Below are 19,415 nucleotides of genomic sequence, written 5' to 3' on the forward strand. Positions count from 1 at the left end.
TAAGTCGGCATTGTGCCAACTATATTCTATCCCAATGCAATTTCTGTGTTTCATCGTCAATATGAAACTCCAAGGGTTACAGTAAACACACTGTGGTGCGTCGCAATCTAATACTGGTCTCTCAGCAACGGCACGTATACAGACTGTTTGTAGCATTGCTCCCCCTGGACGTAAGTCGGCATTGTGCCAACTATATTCTATCGCGATGCAATTTCTGTGTTTCATCGTCAATATGAAGCTCCAAGGGTTACAGTAAACACACTGTGGTGCGTCGCAATCTAATACTGGCCTCTCAGCAACGGCACGTATACAGACTGTTTGTAGCATTGCTCCCCCTGGACGTAAGTCGGCATTGTGCCAACTATATTCTCTCCCGATGCAATTTCTGTGTTTCATCGTCAATATGAAGCTCCAAGGGTTACAGTAAACACACTGTGGTGCGTCGCAATCTAATACTGGCCTCTCAGCAACGGCACGTATACAGACTGTTTGTAGCATTGCTGCCCCTGGACGTAAGTCGGCATTGTGCCAACTATATTCTATCCCGATGCAATTTCTGTGTTTCATCGTCAATATGAAGCTCCAAGGGTTACAGTAAACACACTGTGGTGCGTCGCAATCTAATACTGGCCTCTCAGCAACGGCACGTATACAGACTGTTTGTAGCATTGCTCCCCCTGGACGTAAGTCGGCATTGTGCCAACTATATTCTATCCCGATGCAATTTCTGTGTTTCATCGTCAATATGAAGCTCCAAGGGTTACAGTAAACACACTGTGGTGTGTCGCAATCTAATACTGGCCTCTCAGTAACGGCACGTATACAGACTGTTTGTAGCATTGCTCCCCCTGGACGTAAGTCGGCATTGTGCCAACTATATTCTATCCCGATGCAATTTCTGTGTTTCATCGTCAATATGAAGCTCCAAGGGTTACAGAAAAACACACTGTGGTGCGTCGCAATCTAACACTGGCCTCTCAGCAACGGCACGTATACAGACTGTTTGTAGCATTGCTCCCCCTGTGGGGAGATTGTGCCAACTATATTCTATCCCGATGCAATTTCTGTGTTTCATCGTCAATATGAAGCTCCAAGGGTTACAGTAAACACACTGTGGTGCGTCGCAATCTAATACTGGCCTCTCAGCAACGGCACGTATACAGACTGTTTGTAGCATTGCTCCCCCTGGACGTAAGTCGGCATTGTGCCAACTATATTCTATCCCGATGCAATTTCTGAGTTTCATCGTCAATATGAAGCTCCAAGGGTTACAGTAAACACACTGTGGTGCGTCGCAATCTACTACTGGCCTCTCAGTAACGGCACGTATACAGACTGTTTGTAGCATTGCTCCCCCTGGACGTAAGTCGGCATTGTGCCAACTATATTCTATCCCGATGCAATTTCTGTGTTTCATAGTCAATATGAAGCTCCAAGTGTTATAGTAAACACACTGTGGTGCGTCGCAATCTAATACTGGCCTCTCAGCAACGGCACGTATACAGACTGTTTGTAGCATTGCTCCCCCTGGACGTAAGTCGGCATTGTGCCAACTATATTCTATCCCGATGCAATTTCTGTGTTTCATCGTCAATATGAAGCTCCAAGGGTTACAGTATACACACTGTGGTGCGTCGCAATCTAATACTGGCCTCTCAGCAACGGCACGTATACAGACTGTTTGTAGCATTGCTCCCCCTGGACGTAAGTCGGCATTGTGCCAACTATATTCTATCCCGATGCAATTTCTGTGTTTCATCGTCAATATGAAGCTCCAAGGGTTACAGTAAACACACTGTGGTGCGTCGCAATCTAATACTGGCCTCTCAGCAACGGCACGTATACAGACTGTTTGTAGCATTGCTCCCCCTGGACGTAAGTCGGCATTGTGCCAACTATATTCTATCCCGATGCAATTTCTGTGTTTCATCGTCAATATGAAGCTCCAAGGGTTACAGTAAACACACTGTGGTGCGTCGCAATCTAATACTGGCCTCTCAGCAACGGCACGTATACAGACTGTTTGTAGCATTGCTTCCCCTGGACGTAAGTCGGCATTGTGCCAACTATATTCTATCCCGATGCAATTTCTGTGTTTCATCGTCAATATGAAGCTCCAAGGGTTACAGTAAACACACTGTGGTGCGTCGCAATCTAATACTGGCCTCTCAGTAACGGCACGTATACAGACTGTTTGTAGCATTGCTCCCCCTGGACGTAAGTCGGCATTGTGCCAACTATATTCTATCCCGATGCAATTTCTGTGTTTCATCGTCAATATGAAGCTCCAAGGGTTACAGTAAACACACTGTGCTGCGTCGCAATCTAATACTGGCCTCTGAGGAACGGCACGTATACAGACTGTTTGTAGCATTGCTCCCCCTGGACGTAAGTCGGCATTGTGCCAACTATATTCTATCCCGATGCAATTTCTGTGTTTCATCGTCAATATGAAGCTCCAAGGGTTACAGTAAACACACTGTGGTGCGTCGCAATCTAATACTGGCCTCTCAGTAACGGCACGTATACAGACTGTTTGTAGCATTGCTCCCCCTGGACGTAAGTCGGCATTGTGCCAACTATATTCTATCCCGATGCAATTTCTGTGTTTCATCGTCAATATGAAGCTCCAAGGGTTACAGTAAACACACTGTGGTGCGTGGCAACCTAACACTGGCCTCTCAGTAATGGCACGTATACAGACTGTTTGTAGCATTGCTCCCCCTGTGGGGAAATTGTGCCAACTATATTCTATCCCGATGCAATTTCTGTGTTTCATCGTCAATATGAAGCTCCAAGGGTTACAGTAAACACACTGTGGTGCGTCGCAATCTAATACTGGCCTCTCAGCAACGGCACGTATAGAGACTGTTTGTAGCATTGCTCCGCCTGGACGTAAGTCGGCATAGTGCCAACTATATTCTATCCCGATGCAATTTCTGTGTTTCATCGTCAATATGAAGCTCCAAGGGTTACAGTAAACACACTGTGGTGCGTCGCAATCTAATACTGGCCTCTCAGTAACGGCACGTATACAGACTGTTTGTAGCATTGCTCCCCCTGGACGTAAGTCGGCATTGTGCCAACTATATTCTATCCCGATGCAATTTCTGTGTTTCATCGTCAATATGAAGCTCCAAGGGTTACAGTAAACACACTGTGGTGCGTCGCAATCTAATACTGGCCACTCAGCAACGGCACGTATACAGACTGTTTGTAGCATTGCTCCCCCTGGACGTAAGTCGGCATTCTGCCAACTATATTCTATCCCGATGCAATTTCTGTGTTTCATCGTCAATATGAAGCTCCAAGGGTTACAGTAAACACACTGTGGTGCGTCGCAATCTAATACTGGCCTCTCAGCAACGGCACGTATACAGACTGTTTGTAGCATTGCTCCCCCTGGACGTAAGTCGGCATTGTGCCAACTATATTCTATCCCGATGCAATTTCTGTGTTTCATCGTCAATATGAAGCTCCAAGGGTTACAGTAAACACACTGTGGTGCGTCGCAATCTAATACTGGCCTCTCAGCAACGGCACGTATACAGACTGTTTGTAGCATTGCTCCCCCTGGACGTAAGTCGGCATTGTGCCAACTATATTCTATCCCGATGCAATCTCTGTGTTTCATCGTGAATATGAAGCTCCAAGGGTTACAGTAAACACACTGTGGTGCGTCGCAATCTAATACTGGCCTCTCAGCAACGGCACGTATACAGACTGTTTGTAGCATTGCTCCCCCTGGACGTAAGTCGGCATTGTGCCATGTATATTCTATCCCGATGAAATTTCTGTGTTTCATCGTCAATATGAAGCTCCAAGGGTTACAGTAAACAAACTGTGGTGCGTCGCAATCTAATACTGGCCTCTCAGTAACGGCACGTATACAGACTGTTTGTAGCATTGCTCCCCCTGGACGTAAGTCGGCATTGTGCCAAATATATTCTATCCCGATGCAATTTCTGTGTTTCATCGTCAATATGAAGCTCCAAGGGTTACAGTAAACACACTGTGGTGCGTCGCAATCTAATACTGGCCTCTCAGCAACGGCACGTATACAGACTGTTTGTAGCATTGCTCTCCCTGGACGTAAGTCGGCATTGTGCCAACTATATTCTATCCCGATGCAATTTCTGTGTTTCATCGTCAATATGAAGCTCCAAGGGTTACAGTATACACACTGTGGTGCGTCGCAATCTAATACTGGCCTCTCAGCAACGGCACCTATACAGACTGTTTGTAGCATTGCTCCCCCTGGACGTAAGTCGGCATTGTGCCAACTATATTCTATCCCGATGCAATTTCTGTGTTTCATCGTCAATATGAAGCTCCAAGGGCTACAGTAAACACACTGTGGTGCGTCGCAATCTAATACTGGCCTCTCAGCAACGGCACGTATACAGACTGTTTGTAGCATTGCTGCCCTGGACGTAAGTCGGCATTGTGCCAACTATATTCTATCCCGATGCAATTTCTGTGTTTCATCGTCAATATGAAGCTCCAAGGGTTACAGTAAACACACTGTGGTGCGTCGCAATCTAATACTGGCCTCTCAGCAACGGCACGTATACAGACTGTTTGTAGCATTGCTCCCCCTGGACGTAAGTCGGCATTGTGCCAACTATATTCTATCCCGATGCAATTTCTGTGTTTCATCGTCAATATGAAGCTCCTAGGGTTACAGTAAACACTTTGTGGTGCGTCGCAATCTAATACTGGCCTCTCAGCAACGGCACGTATACAGACTGTTTGTAGCATTGCTCCCCCTGGACGTAAGTCGGCATTGTGCCAACTATATTCTATCCCGATGCAATTTCTGTGTTTCATCGTCAATATGAAGCTCCAAGGGTTACAGTAAACACACTGTGGTGCGTCGCAATCTAATACTGGCCTCTCAGCAACGGCACGTATACAGACTGTTTGTAGCATTGCTCCCCCTGGACGTAAGTCGGCATTGTGCCAACTATATTCTATCCCGATGCAATTTCTGTGTTTCATCGTCAATATGAAGCTCCAAGGGTTACAGTAAACACACTGTGGTGCGTCGCAATCTAATACTGGCCTCTCAGCAACGGCACGTATACAGACTGTTTGTAGCATTGCTCCCCCTGGACGTAAGTCGGCATTGTGCCAACTATATTCTATCCCGATGCAATTTCTGTGTTTCATCGTCAATATGAAGCTCCAAGAGTTAAAGTAAACACACTGTGGTGCGTCGCAATTTAATACAGGCCTCTCAGCAACGGCACGTATACTGCTGTTTGAAGCATTTCTCCCCCTGGACGTAAGTCGGCATTGTGCCAACTATATTCTATCCCGATGCAATTTCTGTGTTTCATCGTCAATATGAAGCTCCAAGGGTTACAGTAAACACACTGTGGTGCGTCGCAATCTAATACTGGCCTCTCAGCAACGGCACGTATACAGACTGTTTGTAGCATTGCTCCCCCTGGACGTAAGTCGGCATTGTGCCAACTATATTCTCTCCCGATGCAATTTCTGTGTTTCATCGTCAATATGAAGCTCCAAGGGTTACAGTAAACACACTGTGGTGCGTCGCAATCTAATACTGGCCTCTCAGCAACGGCACGTATACAGACTGTTTGTAGCATTGCTGCCCCTGGACGTAAGTCGGCATTGTGCCAACTATATTCTATCCCGATGCAATTTCTGTGTTTCATCGTCAATATGAAGCTCCAAGGGTTACAGTAAACACACTGTGGTGCGTCGCAATCTAATACTGGCCTCTCAGCAACGGCACGTATACAGACTGTTTGTAGCATTGCTCCCCCTGGACGTAAGTCGGCATTGTGCCAACTATATTCTATCCCGATGCAATTTCTGTGTTTCATCGTCAATATGAAGCTCCAAGGGTTACAGTAAACACACTGTGGTGTGTCGCAATCTAATACTGGCCTCTCAGTAACGGCACGTATACAGACTGTTTGTAGCATTGCTCCCCCTGGACGTAAGTCGGCATTGTGCCAACTATATTCTATCCCGATGCAATTTCTGTGTTTCATCGTCAATATGAAGCTCCAAGGGTTACAGAAAAACACACTGTGGTGCGTCGCAATCTAACACTGGCCTCTCAGCAACGGCACGTATACAGACTGTTTGTAGCATTGCTCCCCCTGTGGGGAGATTGTGCCAACTATATTCTATCCCGATGCAATTTCTGTGTTTCATCGTCAATATGAAGCTCCAAGGGTTACAGTAAACACACTGTGGTGCGTCGCAATCTAATACTGGCCTCTCAGCAACGGCACGTATACAGACTGTTTGTAGCATTGCTCCCCCTGGACGTAAGTCGGCATTGTGCCAACTATATTCTATCCCGATGCAATTTCTGAGTTTCATCGTCAATATGAAGCTCCAAGGGTTACAGTAAACACACTGTGGTGCGTCGCAATCTACTACTGGCCTCTCAGTAACGGCACGTATACAGACTGTTTGTAGCATTGCTCCCCCTGGACGTAAGTCGGCATTGTGCCAACTATATTCTATCCCGATGCAATTTCTGTGTTTCATAGTCAATATGAAGCTCCAAGTGTTATAGTAAACACACTGTGGTGCGTCGCAATCTAATACTGGCCTCTCAGCAACGGCACGTATACAGACTGTTTGTAGCATTGCTCCCCCTGGACGTAAGTCGGCATTGTGCCAACTATATTCTATCCCGATGCAATTTCTGTGTTTCATCGTCAATATGAAGCTCCAAGGGTTACAGTATACACACTGTGGTGCGTCGCAATCTAATACTGGCCTCTCAGCAACGGCACGTATACAGACTGTTTGTAGCATTGCTCCCCCTGGACGTAAGTCGGCATTGTGCCAACTATATTCTATCCCGATGCAATTTCTGTGTTTCATCGTCAATATGAAGCTCCAAGGGTTACAGTAAACACACTGTGGTGCGTCGCAATCTAATACTGGCCTCTCAGCAACGGCACGTATACAGACTGTTTGTAGCATTGCTCCCCCTGGACGTAAGTCGGCATTGTGCCAACTATATTCTATCCCGATGCAATTTCTGTGTTTCATCGTCAATATGAAGCTCCAAGGGTTACAGTAAACACACTGTGGTGCGTCGCAATCTAATACTGGCCTCTCAGCAACGGCACGTATACAGACTGTTTGTAGCATTGCTTCCCCTGGACGTAAGTCGGCATTGTGCCAACTATATTCTATCCCGATGCAATTTCTGTGTTTCATCGTCAATATGAAGCTCCAAGGGTTACAGTAAACACACTGTGGTGCGTCGCAATCTAATACTGGCCTCTCAGTAACGGCACGTATACAGACTGTTTGTAGCATTGCTCCCCCTGGACGTAAGTCGGCATTGTGCCAACTATATTCTATCCCGATGCAATTTCTGTGTTTCATCGTCAATATGAAGCTCCAAGGGTTACAGTAAACACACTGTGCTGCGTCGCAATCTAATACTGGCCTCTGAGGAACGGCACGTATACAGACTGTTTGTAGCATTGCTCCCCCTGGACGTAAGTCGGCATTGTGCCAACTATATTCTATCCCGATGCAATTTCTGTGTTTCATCGTCAATATGAAGCTCCAAGGGTTACAGTAAACACACTGTGGTGCGTCGCAATCTAATACTGGCCTCTCAGTAACGGCACGTATACAGACTGTTTGTAGCATTGCTCCCCCTGGACGTAAGTCGGCATTGTGCCAACTATATTCTATCCCGATGCAATTTCTGTGTTTCATCGTCAATATGAAGCTCCAAGGGTTACAGTAAACACACTGTGGTGCGTGGCAACCTAACACTGGCCTCTCAGTAATGGCACGTATACAGACTGTTTGTAGCATTGCTCCCCCTGTGGGGAAATTGTGCCAACTATATTCTATCCCGATGCAATTTCTGTGTTTCATCGTCAATATGAAGCTCCAAGGGTTACAGTAAACACACTGTGGTGCGTCGCAATCTAATACTGGCCTCTCAGCAACGGCACGTATAGAGACTGTTTGTAGCATTGCTCCGCCTGGACGTAAGTCGGCATAGTGCCAACTATATTCTATCCCGATGCAATTTCTGTGTTTCATCGTCAATATGAAGCTCCAAGGGTTACAGTAAACACACTGTGGTGCGTCGCAATCTAATACTGGCCTCTCAGTAACGGCACGTATACAGACTGTTTGTAGCATTGCTCCCCCTGGACGTAAGTCGGCATTGTGCCAACTATATTCTATCCCGATGCAATTTCTGTGTTTCATCGTCAATATGAAGCTCCAAGGGTTACAGTAAACACACTGTGGTGCGTCGCAATCTAATACTGGCCACTCAGCAACGGCACGTATACAGACTGTTTGTAGCATTGCTCCCCCTGGACGTAAGTCGGCATTCTGCCAACTATATTCTATCCCGATGCAATTTCTGTGTTTCATCGTCAATATGAAGCTCCAAGGGTTACAGTAAACACACTGTGGTGCGTCGCAATCTAATACTGGCCTCTCAGCAACGGCACGTATACAGACTGTTTGTAGCATTGCTCCCCCTGGACGTAAGTCGGCATTGTGCCAACTATATTCTATCCCGATGCAATTTCTGTGTTTCATCGTCAATATGAAGCTCCAAGGGTTACAGTAAACACACTGTGGTGCGTCGCAATCTAATACTGGCCTCTCAGCAACGGCACGTATACAGACTGTTTGTAGCATTGCTCCCCCTGGACGTAAGTCGGCATTGTGCCAACTATATTCTATCCCGATGCAATCTCTGTGTTTCATCGTGAATATGAAGCTCCAAGGGTTACAGTAAACACACTGTGGTGCGTCGCTATCTAATACTGGCCTCTCAGCAACGGCACGTATACAGACTGTTTGTAGCATTGCTCCCCCTGGACGTAAGTCGGCATTGTGCCATGTATATTCTATCCCGATGAAATTTCTGTGTTTCATCGTCAATATGAAGCTCCAAGGGTTACAGTAAACAAACTGTGGTGCGTCGCAATCTAATACTGGCCTCTCAGTAACGGCACGTATACAGACTGTTTGTAGCATTGCTCCCCCTGGACGTAAGTCGGCATTGTGCCAAATATATTCTATCCCGATGCAATTTCTGTGTTTCATCGTCAATATGAAGCTCCAAGGGTTACAGTAAACACACTGTGGTGCGTCGCAATCTAATACTGGCCTCTCAGCAACGGCACGTATACAGACTGTTTGTAGCATTGCTCTCCCTGGACGTAAGTCGGCATTGTGCCAACTATATTCTATCCCGATGCAATTTCTGTGTTTCATCGTCAATATGAAGCTCCAAGGGTTACAGTATACACACTGTGGTGCGTCGCAATCTAATACTGGCCTCTCAGCAACGGCACCTATACAGACTGTTTGTAGCATTGCTCCCCCTGGACGTAAGTCGGCATTGTGCCAACTATATTCTATCCCGATGCAATTTCTGTGTTTCATCGTCAATATGAAGCTCCAAGGGCTACAGTAAACACACTGTGGTGCGTCGCAATCTAATACTGGCCTCTCAGCAACGGCACGTATACAGACTGTTTGTAGCATTGCTGCCCTGGACGTAAGTCGGCATTGTGCCAACTATATTCTATCCCGATGCAATTTCTGTGTTTCATCGTCAATATGAAGCTCCAAGGGTTACAGTAAACACACTGTGGTGCGTCGCAATCTAATACTGGCCTCTCAGCAACGGCACGTATACAGACTGTTTGTAGCATTGCTCCCCCTGGACGTAAGTCGGCATTGTGCCAACTATATTCTATCCCGATGCAATTTCTGTGTTTCATCGTCAATATGAAGCTCCTAGGGTTACAGTAAACACTTTGTGGTGCGTCGCAATCTAATACTGGCCTCTCAGCAACGGCACGTATACAGACTGTTTGTAGCATTGCTCCCCCTGGACGTAAGTCGGCATTGTGCCAACTATATTCTATCCCGATGCAATTTCTGTGTTTCATCGTCAATATGAAGCTCCAAGGGTTACAGTAAACACACTGTGGTGCGTCGCAATCTAATACTGGCCTCTCAGCAACGGCACGTATACAGACTGTTTGTAGCATTGCTCCCCCTGGACGTAAGTCGGCATTGTGCCAACTATATTCTATCCCGATGCAATTTCTGTGTTTCATCGTCAATATGAAGCTCCAAGGGTTACAGTAAACACACTGTGGTGCGTCGCAATCTAATACTGGCCTCTCAGCAACGGCACGTATACAGACTGTTTGTAGCATTGCTCCCCCTGGACGTAAGTCGGCATTGTGCCAACTATATTCTATCCCGATGCAATTTCTGTGTTTCATCGTCAATATGAAGCTCCAAGAGTTAAAGTAAACACACTGTGGTGCGTCGCAATTTAATACAGGCCTCTCAGCAACGGCACGTATACTGCTGTTTGAAGCATTTCTCCCCCTGGACGTAAGTCGGCATTGTGCCAACTATATTCTATCCCGATGCAATTTCTGTGTTTCATCGTCAATCTGAAGCTCCAAGGGTTACAGTAAACCCACTGTGGTGCGTCGCAATCTAATACTGGCCTCCCAGTAACGGCACGTATACAGACTGTCTGTAGCATTGCTCCTCCTGGACTAAGTCGGCATTGTGCCAACTATATTCTATCCCGATGCAATTTCTGTGTTTCATCGTCAATATGAAGCTCCAAGGGTTACAGTAAACACACTGTGGTGCGTCGCAATCTAATACTGGCCTCTCAGCAACGGCACGTACACTGCTGTTTGAAGCATTGCTCCCCCTGGACGTACGATGGCATTGTGGCAACTATATTCTTTCCCGATGCAATTTCTGTGTTTCATCGTCAATATGAAGCTCCAAGGGTTACAGTAAACACACTGTGGTGCGTCGCAATCTAATACTGGCCTCTCAGCAACGGCACGTATACAGACTGTTTGTAGCATTGCTCCCCCTGGACGTAAGTCGGCATTGTGCCAACTATATTCTATCCCGATGCAATTTCTGTGTTTCATCGTCAATATGAAGCTCCAAGGGTTACAGTAAACACACTGTGGTGCGTCGCAATCTAATACTGGCCTCTCAGCAACAGCACGTATACAGACTGTTTGTAGCATTGCTCCCCCTGGACGTAAGTCGGCATTGTGCCAACTATATTCTATCCCGATGCAATTTCTGTGTTTCATCGTCAATATGAAGCTCCAAGGGTTACAGTAAACACACTGTGGTGCGTCGCAATCTAATACTGGCCTCTCAGCAACGGCACGTATACAGACTGTTTGAAGCATTGCTCCCCCTGGACGTAAGTCGGCATTGTGCCAACTATATTCTATCCCGATGCAATTTCTGTGTTTCATCGTCAATATGAAGCTCCAAGGGTTACAGTAAACACCCAGTGGTGCGTCGCAATCTAATACTGGCCTATCAGCAACGGCTCGTATACTGCTGTTTGAAGCATTGCTCCCCCTGGACGTAAGTCGGCATTGTGCCTGCTATATTCTATCCCGATGCAATTTCTGTGTTTCATCGTCAATATGAAGCGCCAAGGGTTATAGTAAACACCCAGTGGTGCGTCGCAATCTAACACTGGCCTCTCAGCAACGGCACGTATACTGCTGTTTGAAGCATTGCTCCCCCTGGACGTAAGTCGGCATTGTGCCAACTATATTCTATCCCGATGCAATTTCTGTGTTTCATCGTCAATATGAAGCTCCAAGGGTTACAGTAAACACACTGTGGTGCGTCGCAATCTAATACTGGCCTCTCAGCAGCGGCACTCAGACTGTTTGTAGCATTGCTCCCCCTGGACGTAAGTCGGCATTGTGCCAACTATATTCTATCCCGATGCAATTTCTGTGTTTCATCGTCAATATGAAGCTCCAAGGGTTACAGTAAACACCCAGTGGTGCGTCGCAATCTAATACTGGCCTCTCAGCAACGTCACGTATAATGCTGTTTGAAGCATTGCTCCCCCTGGACGTAAGTCGGCATTGTGCCAACTATATTCTATCCCGATGCAATTTCTGTGTTTCATGGTCAATATGAAGCTCCAAGGGTTACAGTAAACACACTGTGGTGCGTCGCAATCTAATACTGGCCTCTCAGCAACGGCACGTATACAGACTGTTTGTAGCATTGCGCCCCCTGGACGTAAGTCGGCATTGTGCCAACTATATTCTATCCCGATGCAATTTCTGTGTTTCATCGTCAATATGAAGCTCCAAGGGTTACAGTAAACACACTGTGGTGCGTCGCAATCTAATACTGGCCTCTCACCAACGGCACGTATACAGACTGTTTGTAGCATTGCTCCCCCTGGACGTAAGTCGGCATTGTGCCAACTATATTCTATCCCGATGCAATTTCTGTGTTTCATCGTCAATTTGAAGCTCCAAGGGTTACAGTAAACACACTGTGGTGCGTCGCAGTCTAATACTGGCCTCTCAGCAACGGCACGTATACAGACTGTTTGTAGCATTGCTCCCCCTGGATGTAAGTCGGCATTGTGCCAACTATATTCTATCCCGATGCAATTTCTGTGTTTCATGGTCAATATGAAGCTCCAAGGGTTACAGTAAACCCACTGTGGTGCGTCGCAATCTAATACTGGCCTCTCAGCAACGGCACGTATACAGACTGTTTGTAGCATTGCGCCCCCTGGACGTAAGTCGGCATTGTGCCAACTATATTCTATCCCGATGCAATTTCTGTGTTTCATCGTCAATATGAAGCTCCAAGGGTTACAGTAAACACACTGTGGTGCGTCGCAATCTAATACTGGCCTCTCAGCAACGGCACGTATACAGACTGTTTGTAGCATTGCTCCCCCTGGACGTAAGTCGGCATTGTGCCAACTATATTCTATCCCAATGCAATTTCTGTGTTTCATCGTCAATATGAAGCTCCAAGGGTTACAGTAAACACACTGTGGTGCGTCGCAATCTAACACTGGCCTCTCAGCAACGGCACGTATACAGACTGTTTGTAGCATTGCTCCCCCTGGACGTAAGTCGGCATTGTGCCAACTATATTCTATCCCGATGCAATTTCTGTGTTTCATCGTCAATATGAAGCTCCAAGGGTTACAGTAAACACACTTTGGTGCGTCGCAATCTAATACTGGCCTCTCAGCAACAACACGTATACAGACTGTTTGTAGAATTGCTCCCCCTGGACGTAAGTCGGCATTGTGCCAACTATATTCTATCCCGATGCAATTTCTGTGTTTCATCGTCAATATGAAGCTCCAAGGGTTACAGTAAACACACTGTGGTGCGTAGCAATCTAATACTGGCCTCTCAGCAACGGCACGTATACAGACTGTTTGTAGCATTGCTCCCCCTGGACGTAAGTCGGCATTGTGCCAACTATATTCTATCCCGATGCAATTTCTGTGTTTCATCGTCAATATGAAGCTCCAAGGGTTACAGTAAACACACTGTGGTGCGTCGCAATCTAATACTGGCCTCTCAGCAACGGCACATATACAGACTGTTTGTAGCATTGCTCCCCCTGGACGTAAGTCGGCATTGTGCCAACTATATTCTATCCCGATGCAATTTCTGTGTTTCATCGTCAATATGAAGCTCCAAGGGTTACAGTAAACACACTGTGGTGCGTCGCAATCTAATACTGGCCTCTCAGCAACGGCACGTATACAGACTGTTTGAAGCATTGCTCCCCCTGGACGCAAGTCGGCATTCTGCCAACTATATTCTATCCCGATGCAATTTCTGTGTTTCATCGTCAATATGAAGCTCCAAGGGTTACAGTAAACACACTGTGGTGCGTCGCAATCTAATACTGGCCTCTCAGCAACGGCACGTATACTGCTGTTTGAAGCATTGCTCCCCCTGGACGTAAGTCGGCATTGTGCCAACTATATTCTATCCCAATGCAATTTCTGTGTTTCATCGTCAATATGAAGCTCCAAGGGTTACAGTAAACACACTGTGGTGCGTCGCAATCTAATACTGGCCTCTCAGGAACGGCACGTATACAGACTGTTTGTAGCATTGCTCCCCCTGGACGTAAGTCGGCATTGTGCCAACTATATTCTATCCCGATTCAATTTCTGTGTTTCATCGTCAATATGAAGCTCCAAGGGTTACAGTAAACACACTGTGGTGCGTCGCAATCTAATACTGGCCTCTCAGCAACGGCACGTATACAGACTGTTTGTAGCATTGCTCCCCCTGGACGTAAGTCGGCATTGTGCCAACTATATTCTATCCCGATGCAATTTCTGTGTTTCATCGTCAATATGAAGCTCCAATGGTTACAGTAAGCACACTGTGGTGCGTCGAAATCTAATACTGGCCTCTCAGCAACGGCACGTATACAGACTGTTTGTAGCATTGCTCCCCCTGGACGTCAGTCGGCATTGTGCCAACTATATTCTATCCCGATGCAATTTCTGTGTTTCATCGTCAATATGAAGCTCCAAGGGTTACAGTAAACACACTGTGGTGCGTCGCAATCTAATACTGGCCTCTCAGCAACGGCACGTATACAGACTGTTTGTAGCATTGCTCCCCCTGGACGTAAGTCTTCATTGTGCCAACTATATTCTATCCCGATGCAATTTCTGTATTTCATCGTCAATATGAAGCTCCAAGGGTTACAGTAAACACACTGTGGTGCGTCGCAATCTAATACTGGCCTCTCAGCAACGGCACGTATACAGACTGTTTGAAGCATTACTCCCCCTGGACGTAAGTCGGCATTGTGCCAACTATATTCTATCCCGATGCAATTTCTGTGTTTCATCGTCAATATGAAGCTCCAAGGGTTACAGTAAACACACTGTGGTGCGTCGCAATCTAATACTGGCCTCTCAGCAACGGCACGTATACAGACTGTTTTTAGCATTGCTCCCCCTGGACGTAAGTCGGCATTGTGCCAAATATATTCTTTCCCGATGCAATTTCTGTGTTTCATCGTCAATATGAAGCTCCAAGGGTTACAGTAAACACACTGTGGTGCGTCGCAATCTAATACTGGCCTCTCAGCAACGGCACGTATACAGACTGTTTGTAGCATTGCTCCCCCTGGACGTAAGTCGGCATTGTGCCAACTATATTCTATCCCGATGCAATTTCTGTGTTTCATCGTCAATATGATGCTCCAAGGGTTACAGTAAACACACTGTGCTGCGTCGCAATCTAATACTGGCCTCTCAGCAACGGCACGTATACAGACTGTTTGTAGCATTGCTCCCCCTGGACGTAAGTCGGCATTGTGCCAACTATATTCTATCCCGATGCAATTTCTGTGTTTCATCGTCAATATGAAGCTCCAAGGGTTACAGTAAACACAATGTGGTGCGTCGCAATCTAATACTGGCCTCTCAGCAACGGCACGTATACAGACTGTTTTTAGCATTGCTCCCCCTGGACGTAAGTCGGCATTGTGCCAACTATATTCTTTCCCGATGCAATTTCTGTGTTTCATAGCCAATTTGAAGCTCCAAGGGTTACAGTAAACACACTGTGGTGCGTCGCAATCTAATACTGGCCTCACAGCAACGGCACGTATACAGACTGTTTGTAGCATTGCTCCCCCTGGACGTAAGTCGGCATTGTGCCAACTATATTCTATCCCGATGCAATTTCTGTATTTCATCGTCAATATGAAGCTCCAAGGGTTACAGTAAACACACTGTGGTGCGTCGCAATCTAATACTGGCCTCTCAGCAACGGCACGTATACAGACTGTTTGAAGCATTACTCCCCCTGGACGTAAGTCGGCATTGTGCCAACTATATTCTATCCCGATGCATTTTCTGTGTTTCATCGTCAATATGAAGCTCCAAGGGTTACAGTAAACACACTGTGGTGCGTCGCAATCTAATACTGGCCTCTAAGCAACGGCACGTATACAGACTGTTTGAAGCATTGCTCCCCCTGGACGCAAGTCGGCATTGTGCCAACTATATTCTATCCCGATGCAATTTCTGTGTTTCATCGTCAATATGAAGCTCCAAGGGTTACAGTAAACACACTGTGGTGCGTCGCAATCTAATACTGGCCTCTCAGCAACGGCACGTATACTGCTGTTTGAAGCATTGCTCCCCCTGGACGTAAGTCGGCATTGTGCCAACTATATTCTATCCCAATGCAATTTCTGTGTTTCATCGTCAATATGAAGCTCCAAGGGTTACAGTAAACACACTGTGGTGCGTCGCAATCTAATACTGGCCTCTCAGGAACGGCACGTATACAGACTGTTTGTAGCATTGCTCCCCCTGGACGTAAGTCGGCAATGTGCCAACTATATTCTATCCCGATGCAATTTCTGTGTTTCATCGTCAATATGAAGCTCCAAGGGTTACAGTAAACACACTGTGGTGCGTCGCAATCTAATACTGGCCTCTCAGCAACGGCACGTATACAGACTGTTTGTAGCATTGCTCCCCCTGGACGTAAGTCGGCATTGTGCCAACTATATTCTATCCCGATGCAATTTCTGTGTTTCATCGTCAATATGAAGCTCCAATGGTTACAGTAAGCACACTGTGGTGCGTCGAAATCTAATACTGGCCTCTCAGCAACGGCACGTATACAGACTGTTTGTAGCATTGCTCCCCCTGGACGTCAGTCGGCATTGTGCCAACTATATTCTATCCCGATGCAATTTCTGTGTTTCATCGTCAATATGAAGCTCCAAGGGTTACAGTAAACACACTGTGGTGCGTCGCAATCTAATACTGGCCTCTCAGGAACGGCACGTATACAGACTGTTTGTAGCATTGCTCCCCCTGGACGTAAGTCGGCATTGTGCCAACTATATTCTATCCCGATGCAATTTCTGTGTTTCATCGTCAATATGAAGCTCCAAGGGTTACAGTAAACACACTGTGGTGCGTCGCAATCTAATACTGGCCTCTCAGCAACGGCACGTATACAGACTGTTTGTAGCATTGCTCCCCCTGGACGTAAGTCGGCATTGTGCCAACTATATTCTATCCCGATGCAATTTCTGTGTTTCATCGTCAAAATGAAGCTCCAATGGTTACAGTAAGCACACTGTGGTGCGTCGCAATCTAATACTGGCCTCTCAGCAACGGCACGTATACAGACTGTTTGTAGCATTGCTCCCCCTGGACGTAAGTCGGCATTGTGCCAACTATATTCTATCCCGATGCAATTTCTGTGTTTCATCGTCAATATGAAGCTCCAAGGGTTACAGTAAACACACTGTGGTGCGTCGCAATCTAATACTGGCCTCTCAGCAACGGCACGTATACAGACTGTTTGTAGCATTGCTCCCCCTGGACGTAAGTCTTCATTGTGCCAACTATATTCTATCCCGATGCAATTTCTGTATTTCATCGTCAATATGAAGCTCCAAGGGTTACAGTAAACACACTGTGGTGCGTCGCAATCTAATACTGGCCTCTCAGCAACGGCACGTATACAGACTGTTTGAAGCATTACTCCCCCTGGACGTAAGTCGGCATTGTGCCAACTATATTCTATCCCGATGCAATTTCTGTGTTTCATCGTCAATATGAAGCTCCAAGGGTTACAGTAAACACACTGTGGTGCGTCGCAATCTAATACTGGCCTCTCAGCAACGGCACGTATACAGACTGTTTTTAGCATTGCTCCCCCTGGACGTAAGTCGGCATTGTGCCAAATATATTCTTTCCCGATGCAATTTCTGTGTTTCATCGTCAATATGAAGCTCCAAGGGTTACAGTAAACACACTGTGGTGCGTCGCAATCTAATACTGGCCTCTCAGCAACGGCACGTATACAGTCTGTTTGTAGCATTGCTCCCCCTGGACGTAAGTCGGCATTGTGCCAACTATATTCTATCCCGATGCAATTTCTGTGTTTCATCGTCAATATGATGCTCCAAGGGTTACAGTAAACACACTGTGCTGCGTCGCAATCTAATACTGGCCTCTCAGCAACGGCACGTATACAGACTGTTTGTAGCATTGCACCCCCTGGACGTAAGTCGGCATTGTGCCAACTATATTCTATCCCGATGCAATTTCTGTGTTTCATCGTCAATATGATGCTCCAAGGGTTACAGTAAACACACTGTGCTGCGTCGCAATCTAATACTGGCCTCTCAGCAACGGCACGTATACAGACTGTTTTTAGCATTGCTCCCCCTGGACGTAAGTCGGCATTGTGCCAACTATATTCTTTCCCGAAGCAATTTCTGTGTTTCATCGCCAATTTGAAGCTCCAAGGGTTACAGTAAACACACTGTGGTGCGTCGCAATCTAATACTGGCCTCTCAGCAACGGCACGTATACAGACTGTTTGTAGCATTGCTCCCCCTGGACGTAAGTCGGCATTGTGCCAACTATATTCTATCCCGATGCAATTTCTGTATTTCATCGTCAATATGAAGCTCCAAGGGTTACAGTAAACACACTGTGGTGCGTCGCAATCTAATACTGGCCTCTCAGCAACGGCACGTATACAGACTGTTTGAAGCATTACTCCCCCTGGACGTAAGTCGGCATTGTGCCAACTATATTCTATCCCGATGCAATTTCTGTGTTTCATCGTCAATATGAAGCTCCAAGGGTTACAGTAAACACACTGTGGTGCGTCTCAATCTAATACTGGCCTCTCAGCAACGGCACGTATACAGACTGTTTTTAGCATTGCTCCCCCTGGACGTAAGTCGGCATTGTGCCAACTATATTCTTTCCCGATGCAATTTCTGTGTTTCATCGTCAATATGAAGCTCCAAGGATTACAGTAAACACACTGTGGTGCGTCGCAATCTAATACTGGCCTCTCAGCAACGGCACGTATACAGACTGTTTGTAGCATTGCTCCCCCTGGACGTAAGTCGGCATTGTGCCAACTATATTCTATCCCGAAGCAATTTCTGTGCTTCATCGTCAATTTGAAGCTCCAAGGGTTACAGTAAACACACTGTGGTGCGTCGCAATCTAATACTGGCCTCTTAGCAACGGCACGTATACAGACTGTTTGTAGCATTGCTCCCCCTGGACGTAAGTCGGCATTGTGCCAACTATATTCTATCCCGATGCAATTTCTGTGTTTCATCGTCAATATGAACCTCCAAGGGTTACAGTAAACACACTGTGGTGCGTCGCAATCTAATACTGGCCTCTCAGCAACGGCACGTATACAGACTGTTTGTAGCATTGCTCCCCCTGGACGTAAGTCGGCATTGTGCCAACTATATTCTATCCCGATGCAATTTCTGTGTTTCATCGTCAATATGAAGCTCCAAGGGTTACAGTAAACACACTGTGGTGCGCCGCAATCTAATACTGGCCTCTCAGTAACGGGACGTATACAGACTGTTTGTAGCATTGCTCCCCCTGGACGTAAGTCGGCATTGTGCCAACTATATTCTATCCCGATGCAATTTCTGTGTTTCATCGTCAATATGAAGCTCCAAGGGTTACAGTAAACACACTGTGGTGCGTCGCAATCTAATACTGGCCTCTCAGCAAC

The sequence above is a fragment of the Schistocerca cancellata genome, chromosome 9 (assembly GCF_023864275.1).
Source record: "Schistocerca cancellata isolate TAMUIC-IGC-003103 chromosome 9, iqSchCanc2.1, whole genome shotgun sequence".
Lineage (NCBI taxonomy): Eukaryota > Metazoa > Arthropoda > Insecta > Orthoptera > Acrididae > Schistocerca > Schistocerca cancellata.